The sequence below is a fragment of the Rattus norvegicus genome, chromosome 14 (assembly GCF_021556685.1).
Source record: "Rattus norvegicus strain SHRSP/BbbUtx chromosome 14, alternate assembly SHRSP_T2T, whole genome shotgun sequence".
Classification (NCBI taxonomy): Eukaryota; Metazoa; Chordata; class Mammalia; order Rodentia; family Muridae; genus Rattus; species Rattus norvegicus.
Window position 1 is genome coordinate 30,996,484 of NC_141547.1, and position 16,615 is coordinate 31,013,098.

Here is a 16,615-nt window from a genome sequence, read left to right on the forward strand (position 1 = left end):
GTTCTAGAAGTTAACCAAGAGAAATGGCAATAGCCTATAATGTTCAGGGACTCAGTTGGACCTCATTGACCAACAACTAAAAAAGAAGCATTAGTTTTTGTAATCTGGTAGCCTATGGTATCTAAGAAAGGAGTTGTCATCCTGTTATAGTGTAACTCTATTTGAACTCCCTTTATATGTGTGTATATTTTAACATCATTAACATTGGGTTTTAGTGAACACTTTCTACGGGGAAATATCAGTTATGAGTAGACAGGGCACTGAAAGGGGCTACTGTACTACTTAAGGAACTGTTTACTAGTCAGTCTTAGGAAGTGAGTAAAGAAGCATCCAGAGCTTGGGAATTTTGCATCTGTCCTCTTACTACAGGAACTGAGGAACCAGTGTGAGTCACCAGCACCTAGTTTTCCCTGCAAGCTCCTGACTCTGCCAGTCCACTGCAGGACCGGGCATTGGAGAGGAAGCTGAGCCTGGATTGAGAGTCACACTTCCTGAGCTTTCAGTATGCTTGTTCGACTCCAGTAAATATGACCTAGAGTTCATTGCTCCCTCTGGAAGAGCTTCGGGTTCCACTTCTAGAAAATGGGCATCATGATAGCTGTACTTTGAGGACTACTGCATAAGAGAAAGCATGTGTATGCAAAACTAAGGGCTTGGTGCCAGTTACTAACGATTCTCCTTTTCCTCTTCCTCTTCTTCTTTTGTGTCTGATGGAGATGGGTGGGGTATCCCTGTGACATCTCTCTCTTCCTCAGAGCCTTGATTGTCATTCCTTGTTCCCTCCCACATGTCTAGGGTGCAGTAGCCACCCAGTAAGTGCTTCGAATAGCGAACACATCAATGACTAATGCAGGGGAAAAATCACCATCTCCTTGTCATATCTGGCTATTTGCAGGAAGGATTTGAGGAGGTTCAGAAATTAAATAAATCAGACTTTATAGGTTCTGACAACCACCATGGTGAGTAAAACACACAAGCAAAGATTTCCAAAAGCCCCCAGACTAGGAGCTCTCGTTAATGAATGCTAAGTCTTCCTGCCTGAGCAAAAGACCCCAGGCTAATAACATTTTGTGATTGCTTAAAAGCAGTTATAGCCACAAACCCGAGGTACTCCAGGAGTCCACTGGGAGACTTAATGACATTACACCTGAGCTCTTGATGTCGGGGGAGCTCCAGAGTCTGTTCACAGACTGGAAGCAAGATGGAAAAGGCCTCACTCAGCAAATAGCATGCCATTAACTTAGTGTGTGTGAATGGTGCCCAGGGAGGCAATGCCTGAGTCAATAAGAAATCAGAGTGGATAAACAGGCCAGAGCCGGGGAGGGGTGTGCAAAACATTCAGTGGCCAAGGAAATATAGACAGCTGGAATTCCTGAGTTGCTCTAGAGGAGTGTTAAAGGCTGGAATGGTTGTTTAATGGTGATGTAACAGGGTAACCACTGAGTAAAGACACTGGCTGTGTTGTATGGGTATGGGGATCCCGGCACTGTCCTCAGTACTTTCTCAGTTTTGATTAATCCCTACTAGAATCCTGAAAAGCTGGATGCATGAGCTCCCTCATTTTATATTTAAGAGAACTGAGACACAGAGAAATGATCGAATTCTTCTCAGGGTGTTACCTGATCAAAGACTTAGCATTCCCTGTTCCCATTTCTCCATTTAATAGATGAGAAAGCTGAACAATTGGAGAGGTTAGTATTTGGCCAAGGTCACACATCAACAAAGTACATACTCAAATTTATGGCCAACCAGGTGTCTCAAGAACTAGTGTAAACGTGTTGGCTGCTGCACGAAAAAATATTTGGATTTACCTCAAAGAACATCTAACATTGAATGTGTTGTGTATTATTAATCAAAGCAGACTTTTATATAGGGTTTTCAATGAGCCAAGAAAAAATGAGTGTGTGTGTGTGTGTGTGTGTGTGTGTGTGTGTGTGTGTGTGTGTGTGTTGCTAGGAATCAAACATGCGGTCTCAAATATGCTAGGCAAATGCTTTATTACTAAGCTTCATTCTAGCTGCTTCCAGAACGCTAAATATTTAATTTATCCTGGCCACAGCCCTCTAAGACAGACAGTATATTGTGCTCATTTTGTCAATAAAAAGTAAAGGAGAGTTGAAGGGCCTGGCCAAGAGTTATGCAGTAAGTAAATTGTATAGCCAGAGTGTGTGACTATAGCATCTGAGCCTCAAGCCTTGGTGGTAACTACAGCTAAGAACCCATGGGTATGTATAGAACACTATGGTGATCAGTAAGAATAAGTACACAGTAGCAAGGGTGGATTTCCTCAAAGATTCTGTCACAGGCAATATTGGTGTCACAATCATATTTCAATGCTAGCTTCTCTAAAAACTGACTCTAGCTAGGAATGTGGCTCAGTTGGTAGAATGCCCACCTAACATTTATGAAGCCCTGAGTTCAGTCCCTAGTACCACATAAGCCAGGTATGATCAGAAGCTCTTACAATCTCAACACTCAAGACATAGAGGCAGGATTATAAGTTCAAGGTTACCCTGGGCTGCATAGTAAATTTAAAGCCAGGAGAGGATGCATAAAATCCTCTTTAATAATTAATTAATTAAATTATGTGTAATCAAGAAGGAATTTGTCTTGTGCATAAGAGAGAAGAAGCAGAAATGAAGACACAAGCTGAACTTCAGGCTATACAAGATACAAGTGTGAGGTGGGATGTGTTACAACAGCACACCTATCGTTTCTGCCTCTTCCAACTTTAAACAAGCATGACTGTGCTAAATCCTGCATGGCTGTGGAAAGGACAGTGTGACACAGTTTCCTGCCCCATCACAGAGCCACCAGAACATGAGTCTCCATAAGTGCTGATGGTTGTTGTTGGGCATTAGGCTTGTTTGTATAATAATGCACATACTTTCATGTTCCTCCTTTGGGGAATGCTCTCCCAGTTAAGGTTGATGACTCCATGATAATTAGAAACATCATGAGTCTAGGAGGAGAGAATATGTTCCTCAGCAAAATGGTAAATGCTGTGACCTTCAGGATAGCCCTTAAAACTGTGGGAAAGAACTCTGAAAATATGAGTTCAGTATATAATTTCTCAACTATGTGATACATAAGAATGCAATATGAATTGTAAGAAGGGCTTCATGGACCTAAAAGAACATGGACAGCTGCACTAATGAGCCAGCTTTTCAGAAAGATATTAAGGAAGAAGACAAAGAGATTTAGGGAGTGATGATCCCAGGGTGGAATCCCACCCAGTTAAGTTTATTGTTTGTGCTTACAAAGGCAGGCAGATTCCTGAGTTCAAGGTTATCCTGGGACATAGCAAGTTTAGGTTCAAGAGTGGTGGGCATGGTAATCTTAGGACGGGATCCCAACCAGCTAAACATATTGTTTGTATTTACAAGAGCAGGCAGATCTCTGAGTTCATTTGCTATATTAAAAATATGTACTTGCTGTCTCTCTCTAAGAATCAAAGGGCTAAGGTCATAAAATGCTAATTCATGGGATAATCAAAAGGGAACCTGGGGTAATAATTGAATTGAAATGTAAGACCGGGCTTTGGTCTGCAAGTGCTGAGCTATCTACACAGCTATCCTGAGTGCCAGTTTGCGAAGAACACAGAGTTGTCAGCTTGAACCTATAATTGACTTTGAGTCATTCTTTCACCACTCCCAACACCCCTTCCTCAGGAACCCCTTTTGAAGTGGAGGTTTATCCTTGGCATGACTGTGCTGTCACATGATCAGAAGAACTTCTGAGTCTACTTCAGTCTTCAGAGAACAGCCCGTTGTTTTGTGTTTTTCTGTACACTGGAGTTTCTTCTATTATGAGGCGATATTCTCACAAGGGATGGTGAAGCTGAGTGAACACTGGCCTTTTGAAAACAGATCTCTAGAAAACATCGCATGCTTATCTGTAGTCACTGAGCTGTTGGGCAGCCCTGTACAAGTCTCTCCCTGCCAAAGCACCTCAGTGGCAAGAATCAGACAAGATGGCTGCAAAAAAATTCACCAGCTCTTTGTTGACATTCTAAGTTCCAGGAAGGCTGAGTGGCCCACAGGTTGATAATGTGCTCCAGCACGGAGTCTTTCCCAAAAGGAAAGGTCTTTCACCCAACTGAGGAGGAAAAGCCACACTTCTGAGACCATCTTCTCCAATGGTTCAAGACCAAAAGTGTCCCAAACGTGTTGGACCCCATCCCTCAAGTGTTACTTTTGTACCACAGCCTCCGGTATAATAGAGAAGAACTCAATGCAGTCACTCAGCCATCCCCAAGGGCTTAGGGTTTTGCCAAGAACCTGAGATGACAATTAAACTCACACTACGACTACCAAAATGCTACAGATCTGAGAAAGACGCCCACTTTAAACAAGTGACAGCAATGTTCCCCTCTGTGTTAGGCTAACAGATAGACTCTGACTGGTGGTGGGAATGTCACACCTTATCCCCTCATCCCCTGATGGCTCCTCCAGGTCCATGGCACTGGCTGCCGTGCTAATCATCTTAGCTGCCTTTGTTCTGTTTTGGTTTCATTTCATATTGTTTTGTTTTAGGGGCAGTACTGGGGATGGAACCTAAATTTCTGTGCACCTAAGTAAAGTGCTCTAGACATGGTTTTTGGGGAATGGGATTTTTTTTTTTTGCTTTTGTTTTTGTTTTTTCAGTTTTCTGTTTTTTCTGGCACTCTCTTCTAACTCTCTATAGACACCCGTCTAAAGCATATGGGTTGGATAGCCATATGCCTTATTAACTCTTTCACCCTAATGTACCAGCCTCCCACATCTCAGTCTCAATGGACTCCTGTCATGCTGATGGAAAGGACAAGATGTAGAGAAAACCATAGCCTATCACATGTCACTGGTAGATAATCCACTGTACGTCAGCTACTGTCCACAGTCACCACACCAGTGACCTCACATCAGCCTCTGCTCTCAGATGTAAGCTGGCCACTAGTTACCCTGAGTTACAGATATAGAAATTAAGGTTCAGTGGGTCTAATGGTTCAAGCATAGTCCTGTCACCTCAAAGAGTCAAGCCAGATTGAGATCTTGATACCACACTCTGCCATATCCCTCAGACCGTCTTCTGCTGGCTTCTAAAGTATTTTAATTGTAAATTGGCTTGAATGAGGATAAAGCCCATAGTGGGTAAATGAGGTTGCATTGGCCAGAAAAAGCCCGAAGAAAAACATTCAAGAGCTTTCATTTGTCTACAGTGAGCATTTTCTTTGAGTTACACCTCCTGTCTCAGTGCCCTCAATAAAACGAGAGTGCTGATACTTACCCCAGTAGTAGTAGCTAGTTATAGAAGAGGTTTCTAAGAGATCCAAAATCTACTTGCAGAAGAACCCTTAGTACAAGTGTCCTGAACGACGAAAATTGCTTTTCTGAGTGAAACTAGACTCAAGTGGTTTGTTCTGCGCAGTTATGGTCGTCCAGTTAAGAGAAGTGTTTGCGTAAATTTTTTTTCCCTAAGTTTCAAAAACAACCCGGGGAGATAATAAAATACCATCCTCTTTATTGAAGTCTGAGATTCCCTGAAGCTGAAGACGGCAGATTGTAGTGTTTGCCTGTCCTAAATGAACATGTTGGAAGATAAAGAGTCCCCTTGGCTCTGACCTTCAAGGAACAAACCATGCCTAGGAGCAAGGAAAAACAGCCAGTCTAATACATCCTCCCTCTGCTAAATTTCACATTCTGAAAAAAAAAAAAAAATCCTCTCTGCTCCCTAACTGCATTAGTAGAGAATCAATCAATATGAAAACGCCAGGTTCGTCCTAAGGGACCTCGGTTGTTAAACAAAACCTCAAAGCAGCTTAGTTCCCAAGCTTAAATGTTTGACCCCAAAGTCTCTGTATGGTGCCCTCTCTCGAATCTACTCATGCATCTTGATGTTCAAAGTAAAAGCTTGTTCTAATAAACCAAGGGCATTGCTGTTAGCGTGATGTCAGACAAGCCTTCGTATCCTCTTCCAACTGGAAGGTATTCACTTCGGAAACCTTTGTTTCGGGAACGAAACTTTCAGGAGGGCTCCTTTGGTTTGCAGCACCTTCTGATATAAAAGCACCAACAGCTCCCTACAACATTGACTCTTGTGTCTTTCCTCCTAGCGACACTGTTTATGCTCTGGGCTTATTAGAGAGTCTCTTATGCTTGCTTCAGAGCTCACTGGAACCAGCCACTGTACAGGAATCGCAATGAACAGAGAGCCTCATTTACCTACACCCTGCCACCATAGGATGTCCCAAGACAACATGTAAATGGGAAAAGGTTGCTTTGCCTGCCTCCACTCTCCTAGAAAACAAACTCAAGGGTGCAAATCACAGTGGTCAGAAGAGTTGGATTAAGACTTCATTCAGAAAGTATTCATACGTGAATTAAGAGAATATGTGCTAATACACGTTAGCAGAGTGGAGGCTCTGAACATTTTCAAACACCAAGTCTAAATGTTGGCCTGAAGTGTGGTCTCTTTATGTTCTCTAAAAGAAATCGAATGACAACCCAGTTGAACATCTTTCGCTTCACATTTAATTTTACCAGAATGATAATATAGAATTATTTTCAACTAAGCATGGCGGATCATACCTTTAATCCCAGCACCTGAGAGGCAGAGGCATGTGAACCTCTGTGAATTTGAAGCTAATCTGTTCTACATAGCAAGTTCCAGGCCAGTCAAAACTACTACATAGGGAGACCTAACCTCAAAAAGGAAAAAAAAAAATAAAGTACATTACCTATCTTGCTCTCACGTGAGCAATCTGAGCAGACACATGACTCCCACCTCCATCACCAGACAGAGGCGTCAGCCTGAGAACTGGGGTGATTGGCCAACTTACCCACTTATATATCTGACACTTTGTGGAATTCCGTAGCTCTCGGGCTCAAATACCCAAATCTCCCCTGGGCTTCTTCATCAGTCCTTTGCGGTCCAACTACATCAGTTCACGTGACCACTCACAGTACCTCAGAAAGGAGACAGAGGCAAATCGCCTTTTATGGACCAAGTCAAGTCAAGTCACACAGCACATCTGCCCTTCTCTCCCTCTTGAAGGGAATCTATAAGGCCAGCCTATTTACAATGGGAAAATTAAGCTTTACTGTCCTGCACGTGGTGTACATAAACTCATACAGGCGAATACACACATAAATGAAATTAAAAAAAATGCTTTGCAGAAACGTGTAACTACAAGGACCCAGGTAATGAAATCTTAGATAACAAGAGCTCCCAGAATATCTTTGAGCAAATCAAAATCTCTCCGAGTCAAGTCTTCTAGCTATAAAAATGCAGCCTCTCCAAGGCTCTAACTCTTGCTCACTTTAGAATTTACAGCTTCAGAGCGGGATTATAGATGAATATAGGTAGAGAAACAGAAGCCGCAATGACCAACTTAACAGTTAACAGCAATAAACCCTGGTGGCGTTCCAAGTAACTACTAGGGGTCATGTGCTGTATATCAGACACTGCATGAAGCATGGAGTGCGTCTCATCTGGTGTAATCTTCGGAGCCTCCCCTTGTCATGTGTGCTATTATTTCTATTCTTCAAATGCCAGAGATGATTTACAGAATTTCCCCTAAGGATGTGATAGGAAGAGACCAAACTCAAGGCTAAAACCACAGCCTTAAGGACCACAGCCTCTGTGCTCTGTGATACCGAATGGCTACGACAAGCCTGATCTCTTAACTCATGGTATTGAGAAGAAGGAACCCACAGAAAAAGTCTTTCTTGAGCCTTCCCAAGAGCCTCTCATTATAAGAACTACAAAGGGACCGACTTAGGAACCAGCTCCACATCCCTTTTTCTGCAGATGTGGCCACAGGCCCTGTCTCTTCCTCCCTCTGACCTAGCTTCCTGGATAACTCTGATTTAAATGTCGTTCTAACCAATTAACAAAAAACATTTTTTTCTTTAACTGATAAAGTTTTATTGACTTCCATGTTATCCTAAGATTACAGAAAAATGAAAATCAGATCCCCTTCACATAGAGTAGTGTGTTTAGAAGCGAGCTAGAAATTGAAAACACCAGAAAAAACCTTTGTCCCTAAAGCCGTTGTCTAAAGGCTCAAAATAGTTTATAGACATTATCTGACATACTGTCACAACAAAGCTGGCATTATCTCTCCTGTTTTGCTCATGGAGAAACTGAAATAATAAAACTCTGGTGAGACTGTGACACTGTGAAGAGCTCTGTTAACTCTGCCACAGGAGCTGCCCGGGGAGGTCAGGTGAGGGAGATCGGCCATGGCCTAGACCTGTTTTCAAACCGACTTCCTCAAGTATGTTTTAATGCCTTGAAGATGAAAGAACGGCTCGGTGTGCCTGACCCTCCTCAACTGGAGGAGGTCAGTCATGTATAGATTTTTCTCTGCTTTCTAGATATGGAGTTTGTGAAAGCATTCTTTTTGACAAAGACACCAACTTCTAAAAACTTAAAAAATCGAAAATGTCAGGCCTGGAGATTTTTAAGACATGCTGCCTTTACTTTCAATATTCATATAAATACTCTAATACGAAAGCATAAGTGGCGGGCCCTGGGTTTCCTGATGATTAACACGTGACAGACATTACCTTGATAACTGGTCATTTTGCTGGGGAAGAAACTGAGAGTCAGATTATTAGGTAACGTGCCTGGGACCAGAAAGCTAGAAAGTGATAGAACCAGATAAACCCAAGTTACCTAAACGCAACCTAAACTACAAGTTCACTAACCTTACCTAAACTACAACACATGGTAGTGGAGGCTTTCCTACAGAAATTAATAACCTCAGTCTTGAAACCACTGTGAGGGAGAGACAAGAGTTAGCACCCTTGCTAAGTTATGCCTTTTCAATGGCTACTCAACAGACAATAGCAATGAGTTACATAAGAAGGAATGTAGCCGCCCTTGGTCCTTAAAAAGAAGACTAAATTCTTAGAATTCCCAAGGAGGAGACTCGGGAAGTCCTCAAAGAATTACACAAAAGAGGTGACTCATCGTGTCCCCTAAATAGCTTAGCTAATGAAAGGAGTAAGGGTGGGAGTCAGTTGTACAAGAAAGACCCTTTGATTAAAAAGATCCGATTTAGCGTCTCTGGCTGAGAATTTAATTACTCATGTGTGAATAATGGAGCCCAGTAACACTCTGGACACAGAAACTACTTTGAGCTACTCTGTGCTGATTGCTACACAGTCACATGTCCGGGGAGGGATGGATCCTGACCCCATAGAGACAGGACACCACCAGAAGATTTTGTTTCAATAATGGCTAACCTCAACTCTGCATCCTTTCTTTTAGCTGATTCTGATTTATCTCCTTTTCGGTATCATAAAACTGTATTCCCAAGTATAGCATTTTATTGAGTTCTGTGGGCCATTTTAGTGAATTATTGAACTTGGGATAATAGGAGAGGCTTCCAAATTGAGCACAGACGAGCACACAGCCCGAGAGGCCCCACGCTTGTAGCTGATGTCTAAAGTGAGGACAGAGTCACGAAGGACTGTGCCCTTAGCCTGTGAAGTGTGGACAAGACTAGACACTTAGTATTCGAAGTCATCGCCTAACGCTGTGCAGAAAACCCCATATGCATCTCTATGTGGCTAAGAGACATTTACAGGATTCAAAGGTGGATATCATGTGACTTTCCCAGACAGGACCTGTCTTAGTTCGAGCTACAATAAGAGAACACTCTAGAATAAGCAGGGGACGTAACAGCAGTGTGTTGTTCATAGTACTGATTACTGAGGCCCAAGACCAAGGTTGAGACTCTGTGTCTAGAAAGCACCCTTTCCCCTTACAGAAGATTTTCTATGTGTCTAAATGTTGTGGAAAGGGGCAGGGAGGAGGGAAGGTCCTCCATCCTAGAAGCACTGATCCTATTGCTACATGTTTCATCCTCACTTCCTGATCACTGCCAACAGCTGCACCTCAGGATCATCACACTGGTCATTAGACTGCAGCATAAGCGTTTGGAATAGTCTGTATCAGGACTATTACTTTCACATCTGTATTCCCTTGTACCCATTAACCATCAGGCCCAGGACTCATTTAGAGTAATGGTGAACTTCCGCAACTTCAGTAAGACTCTTAGCATGCCGGAGACAACAGCTCATGGCCACTTTCCTTTTCATTCCTGCAGCCTGTAAGCATAGATCTCTCATGGTCCCCGCTTCCGGTTTCCTGCCTTGACTTCCCTCCATGAGTAGCTGTAATAAGGATGCATAAACCAAATGAACCCTCCCCTCAAGTTACAGTTGCTCCTGGTCTTCACGGAGGCGACAGAAAAGGAAACTAAGACAGCGATGTTCTCACCCAATGAGTGATTTTACAGCTTAAATCCTAAGGTGAATCCTTGTGTGAAAGCAAATCCGAACTCCAAAAACTGAGTGGACTGGCTCACGCCTGTAATCCTAGCACTCGGGTGGTGGAGACAGGAGAATCCCATATTTAAAGTCGTCTTTGGCTACATCTTTGAGGAACCACAAGCTAAATTAACACCTCCTTCCTAGAGTTGCTTCTAATTGTGGGATTCTGTTATAACAACAGAAAAGTAACTAATACAGTATTGCTAATATAAATAATGTGTCCATATGTTACTTATATTTTATTTTACTTTTTATGCCCAGATTTAGTGCACATGTATGTGTATGTGTGGGCGCTTGTGTGCATAGTGTGGGTGTGTAGTGCATATGATGTAGATGTGTGGGCATTCCTGGGCATGGTGTGGGTGTATGTGTGTGCATGTTAGAAGATGACCTTGGATATTGGTATTTGCCTTCTAATTTGAGATGGGGTCTTTTTATAGTTCATGGATTCAGAGGCCAGCCTAGCAGGTCTGCAAGCTTCTAAGGCTTCTCCTATGTCTACCTCCCACCTCACCATAGGAGTCTGGGGTTACAGGCATATACTACCGTGTCAGTCTTTCCCTGGGTCCTGAGAGTTCAAATTCAAGTCCCCACTCCTACACGGTAAGTGCTTTACCCAGAGCCATGGCTCCGGCTCCCACATGCAGATTTCCCTGTGTAGACATTTCTTTTGAATGAGGTCTCTGTGTTCAATCACTTATTCAGGAATGGCATGAGAAAAAGACACACGTATGTGACAAAGAGCCCTCATGCCTTCAGGAGTTGGAGGAGTTGGGGGAGAGTTTCTTGATTTAGGTAAAATTGTGAAACCACAAAAACTGTATTTCCTTAAGCTTGGGCCTGCCAGGCTGTTTTTCGTGATCCAGTCAGAGTGTAGAGCAGCAAATAGCTCACGAATGTTTAATACATGATCAAGTGCATCTCACACTTCCACCCAAACACCTAATGAATTATTCCAGGAAGCTCTGAGAGACAAGCATCAATCAACATTTGAACCACCTCACCCTTCCTCAAGGTGAAAAAGTAAAACAGCTGCGTTGTCCGGGTGGCAATGGCTGGGTTTTATTTGGAGTTGCATTCCACTCTGACCATCAGAGAAGCGATGCCACGGTTTTACCGCTGCTCTTATTAAATATTATTACTGTGGTGCAAGCTTGACGGTCGAGAGAGGAGAAAAAGGAGGCAGCTTCATTGCCCAGAGGAGATCCAGTAATCAGATGGGCTGTAGCCTGAAGAGGACATCAATCTTCTGAATGTAATTCTGACCACACACTTTAGTGGGAACTCTACAGTCTCTGTAGAAGACGCTAACAATATTAAGGCAATCGCAAGGTTAAAAAGCACATAGCTGAGAGGGAACCAAAAGTATGGATGGAGAAGAGTGTTAAGAATACTAATTGGGACTTAAAAAAAATAAGAAATAAGGATGCTTTGGAGTAGCCAGCATTATTTGCTATTGATGGTTGGTATGGTTTCGTTTGGTTTTGTTTGGTTTGATTTGGTTTGGTTTGGTTTGATTTCATTTGATTTTTTATGGCAATCTAGTATCCAACCTGATTTTAGGAATCCATGCCTCTTTGAGCATAACCTCACTCTTCCCACAGATCCCCACAGAAAAGCCACCAATTCTCACTTCTCTTCTTCCTCAGGTCCTGGTGGGTTGCATGGGCACCTGATCGGAGTCAGTTGACAGCGCTGTCACTCAGCTGAATTTCCAGCAGGGGAAACAAAGACAGAAGGCGATACAGTGTGGTTAACAGCAGCAGTTTGACCACATCAGTGGCAGGGCCAGTTTCCTATGCTGCCTGATTGACTCTGTTCAAGTCCATTTTGCAGACATGGTCTCTTGGCCCCTACCCTGCTCTCCGTATATCCCATTTTTCTCATAGAATCAGGGTTTTTTCTCCCTAGGACCTGCAATCCAAACCAACATGGCTGCCCTCTGCCTTCACGAGATTGCTACCAGTGTGAGGCCATCCCGAGTGAATGAAAAACTATTTCCCACAAAGAGCAGCCAAATTCGAAGTTCATATTTTGTGTCTGATAAAAATATGACAACAAAATACAGAAAGAGAATGTTCCTCCTCTTTGTTAATTGCTGCCACTAGATAGTCCAAGTATTTCCTCTCATTCACCCATTTCTCCAGGTGGGTGCATGCCCAGAGAGCCACTGGGAAAGTGGAATGATTGATGGCAAAGCACTTTCAATAGTCCCAGGCTACAAATGAGCACCGGAGATGCTTTAAACCCTGAAGGGCCCCAGTGAGGATCCAACAGGGGATGCAAAGGTCAGACTCTAGAACAGCAGGCTGCCAGCCAAGTCAGGAAGCAGAAGTGAGTGAGGAAGCTTCCACTGTCTGAGCTCTAGGAACGAGGAAGGAAGCAGTCCCAGCCACTCCCCAGGCCAAGGAATAAGGAAGCCAAGGGGTACTGAAAAGTGCAGGGAGGGACAGATAAAACAAGAGAGCCTTGGTCAGAGCACCTGGCAGCCTCCATTCCATTGAGGAATCCGGGAAGATGGCCCCCCACGCAGAGTAGTAATACAGAGAATGGAATGACTGACCAGTCAAAAGAAATAAGCAGACTGCTACCCAGACATGCAGCCTCAGAACCAGCAATGCTTGCAGAAACTACTGGGTGTCTGCCTTCTGATGATCAAAGTGCTATGAAAGCACCCCCCATCCACACTGAGCGTCTCTGTACGTACCGGTGTCTGGAGACTGACGTGGTTCTCTTCCTTTGCTCCTTTATTGCCCCCCCCCCCATGTTACATTTATCTTTGCTAAACTAAGCAAAGGAATCTCTGGGAGAAGTGCTGGGCTCAACTTGACCTTGGTATAAAGAAGTCTAAGGTATCTTCCTGAAAAGGAGATAAGGAAAATCCTGATCACCAGCAATTGCCCGCTTTCTAAGTCAAACACACACATACATACACACCCCTCACTCACACATACATACCTCACTCAGATGTGCACATACACACACCACATGTACACATACACACACACACATATATATATATATACATTATATACATACACATGAGCAAATACCCACACGTGTACACATGCATACACATCACACACACATACCACATACACCCACATACCACTTGTATACACACCCCTGCAAACCTGGAGTCAGAGCAATTCTCACTGAAAACAAACTGGAAACACAAAGGTTGCTCAGAGAAATCCTTGCACTTTCCACAACCCCTAGGAACCAAAGGAAAATTCGAAATACCCACAGCCTTTCAAGGGTCCATCTTTGAGGTGGTCCGTCTTTAAGAACCACAAAATAGGCTCGGATCTGCAAAAATAGAGGCTATTACATGAAGTCCTCAGACTCTGTATTCTACAACATCCTGATTAGAAACAGAGACCCTCAAATCAGACCGACTTGATTATACCAGGTAGGTCCAGTGATTCTAGCAAATCACAAGCCTGGTGTTATCATGTAGGGGTGACAATTCCCAGTGGTGGAGCTGTTCTGAACAACTAGAGTATGGAAAATACCCACAAGTAAGAAAATAGCTGTTCCATGAGCAGAAGAGACAGCAGATGCTGCTGAGGAACTCGGTAGTGCCCACACCCTGAGCTCTCAGCCCCAGAGGCATCAGAGTACCGGACTCTTCTTCAGGACCAACAACATCACTCTTGAAGATGTGGCCATCTCAAGTCAGCCTGCAAGGAGGAAATCCCCAGTGAGAAGAGCGGGGAGATCACCACAGGCAGTGCCTGAGTTAGCTTCCCAGAGAGCCACAACAAGCTGCACCAAGACAACATCTCCCCACATTTTTGAACTATCCCATTGTCCTGACCTACTCACGATTGTAGTTGATTGTGACTACAGAATTGGTGTGCTGAAGATCCCTGAAGAGAATGAGCTTGAAAGACCCACCCCATGAGTCTTAACTCAGAGCTGCAACAGGCTTGACCGAGCCCAGGCACGCCCAGATACCTAGGGCCGAGTCACCGTTAAAACTAACAGACCATAAAAGGAAAGGAATACAGAACAGACTAGGAGTACCGGATCTGGCAGGAAGGGATAAGCCCCCAGCCCCTGACATTCAGGACGTCCCAGCCCGCACGTACTCTTTTACCATGTTACAACCTCATTCGAATATGATGCAAACCTGCCAATGTGTGTAGCTATACCTTATTACCTCATCATGTGAAATAACCAATCATATGTGAACATGTCTATATGCCTCGTTTAAATCCACCAATCCCCATAACTATGCATCTGCTTCTGTACGCCCGCTTCTGCTTCCCCAAACCCTATAAAAGCCCCATGCTGGAGCTGCTGGGTGCACAAGTCCTCCGAAGAGACTGTGTGCCTGCAGGTACCTGTGTTTTCCAATAAACCCTCTTGCTGATTGCATCCGAGTGGCCTCGGCTCGGTCATTGGGCGCTTGGGGTCTCCTCCTGAGGGAAAGGTCCTCTCCGGAGGTCTTTCAAGCTGAACACCAAGCTAAGTCACATCCCTAGTGCCAAGAACAAAGACATTATCCGGCAGTCCTCAGAAGAAGAAATCATCAAATTGCTCCCCCAATGAAGAAGGCCTGAACAAAGGGGAAGAAGAAAGGGAGGACTGGATCTTCATCAGACCATTCCCTTCCCCATTCTCAATGGGAGGGGATAGGGCAACCCCCTACTCCATATCCATTTACTAACTTGATCCTAACACCCCTATTATGCATGAGCGAGCGTGCCTCTGTGTGTGTGTGTGTGTGTGTGTGTGTGTGTGTGTGTGTGTGTGTGTGTAAACGCTCTGGCTGGCTGGTTGGCTATCTCATATAATTCCTTCTCATCATGAGGAGACACCATGGAGGGGGAGCTTAATTTCCTCACTATAGGGGGAGATAGAAGCTATTTCTACGTAAACAGAAAGTGGCCCATTCCTCCTCCTCCCCTGCCCTCCCTCTCTCCTAGTCTTTAAAGTATGGAAGTAGAAAGGACCTGCGTTTTCCGGCACTGAAGAGCTAGCTATGGTGAAGATGAGGTATGGGAAAGATGATTAGATCTAAAGAAAAGATGGGAAGGAAGGTCAAGAGCTACTCACTCAGCCTCCAAGGTCAAGAGGCTACCCAGCCTCCACTTAGAAGGAAAACCAGAATTCTGTGTTTGTATCTCTATTCCAGACTGGCTAGAGTTATTTCCCACTGTTCCTTAGGCTGAGATCCTGAGTGCCAGCAGGCCCTCCTTTAAGCCCTTGCTACAGGCCTGGAATGGGATGAGTCAGAATTCCTAAGGAAGAGAGCTCTAGCTCCTTTCCTGGTCCCAGAGACCAAACCCCAGCAGAGAAGCCCCAACTTGTGCTCTGCAGAGACTATGCTAGGACCACGTACTACAGAGCCTGAGTGAAGGATGCAGGCAGAGGCAGGCCACTTTCTATTCTGTTTCTAAATACAGAGTGTTAGATCTACTGATCCTAAGCCTAAGGAGGTTCAGGAATGAGATCCTCGGGTTTTAACCCCAACTTGCCCATCCCTGCAGGTCCCCCATGTGGGTTTTATCGACAACCTTCCCTCTCTCCAGTTAGAATTCCCCAAGCAAGAAAGAAGTTAGTGAAAGTGGTTGCCTTTGCACTGACTACTACTCCAGTTCAATCCAGGAAGGGACTGGTAACCTTTCTCACTTGGGTTTGTGGCTGCCACACAGCCACATCACAGGAGTACGGTGAGTGAACCCAGTTCCACCCTGTCCCATGATGGCCTTTCCCTTCCTGACCGTGCTAACTGTGTATACATATATATGCTACATATATATCCTACATATATATTCTATGTGTATATCAGACCGGCACTGTTATGTTCAAAAAAAGAAAGGAAAGAAAAATTTGTAAATAAACAAATAAAGCCACTACTAAGCAGGTCTGGTTTTCAATAAGTTTCAGGAAACACTGTACCTACACCATTCATGTAACCCCTGGGAAACATAGCTAAGACCTAGGATGGACACATGTCCCCGCCAGCGGGGACCCAGTTATTCAGGGTCCCGAAGAGGCTTTCTACCTGTGGGCCAAATGGGGGTGAAGAGAAAAAGGAGACCAAGCAAAAGTTCTGTTGTCAAGGTCTCGTTTATCGGGATGAACGTTACAGCTTTTAAGGCTTTCAGGTAGGGGGGGTGACCTTGGTGAAACACGAAGGAGGGGAAGATGAGGATATAGGCAGTAATAGCTGGAGGCAAAGAGGTCAGGCAATGGAGACAACGGGTGTAGACTCAGGAGATAACTGATTTTTGCTTAGGCTGAAGCATCCCGTGAATGTTATCTTCCTGTGCCGTAAATTC

The 16,615-nt window shown here is 44.1% G+C and overlaps 1 long non-coding RNA gene across 7 annotated transcripts in view; it reads right to left on the bottom strand.

Annotated features, from left to right (window-relative positions):
- LOC102551339 (uncharacterized) overlaps positions 1 to 14,272 on the bottom strand; it is a 254,334-nt gene extending 240,062 nt beyond the window's left edge. Inside the window, exons 1-2 of one of the 7 annotated variants that reach the window (XR_015637341.1) lie at positions 14,151 to 14,205; positions 13,842 to 14,005 (exon numbers count right to left, since the gene is read on the bottom strand). This is a non-coding gene — a long non-coding RNA (uncharacterized LOC102551339). Of the gene's footprint in view, positions 1 to 13,841; positions 14,006 to 14,142 lie in introns of all 7 variants that reach the window. The other 6 variants (XR_015637348.1, XR_015637351.1, XR_015637352.1 and 3 more) reach the window with 6 other exon arrangements.
- Between the last annotated feature and the right edge of the window lie 2,343 nt (positions 14,273 to 16,615).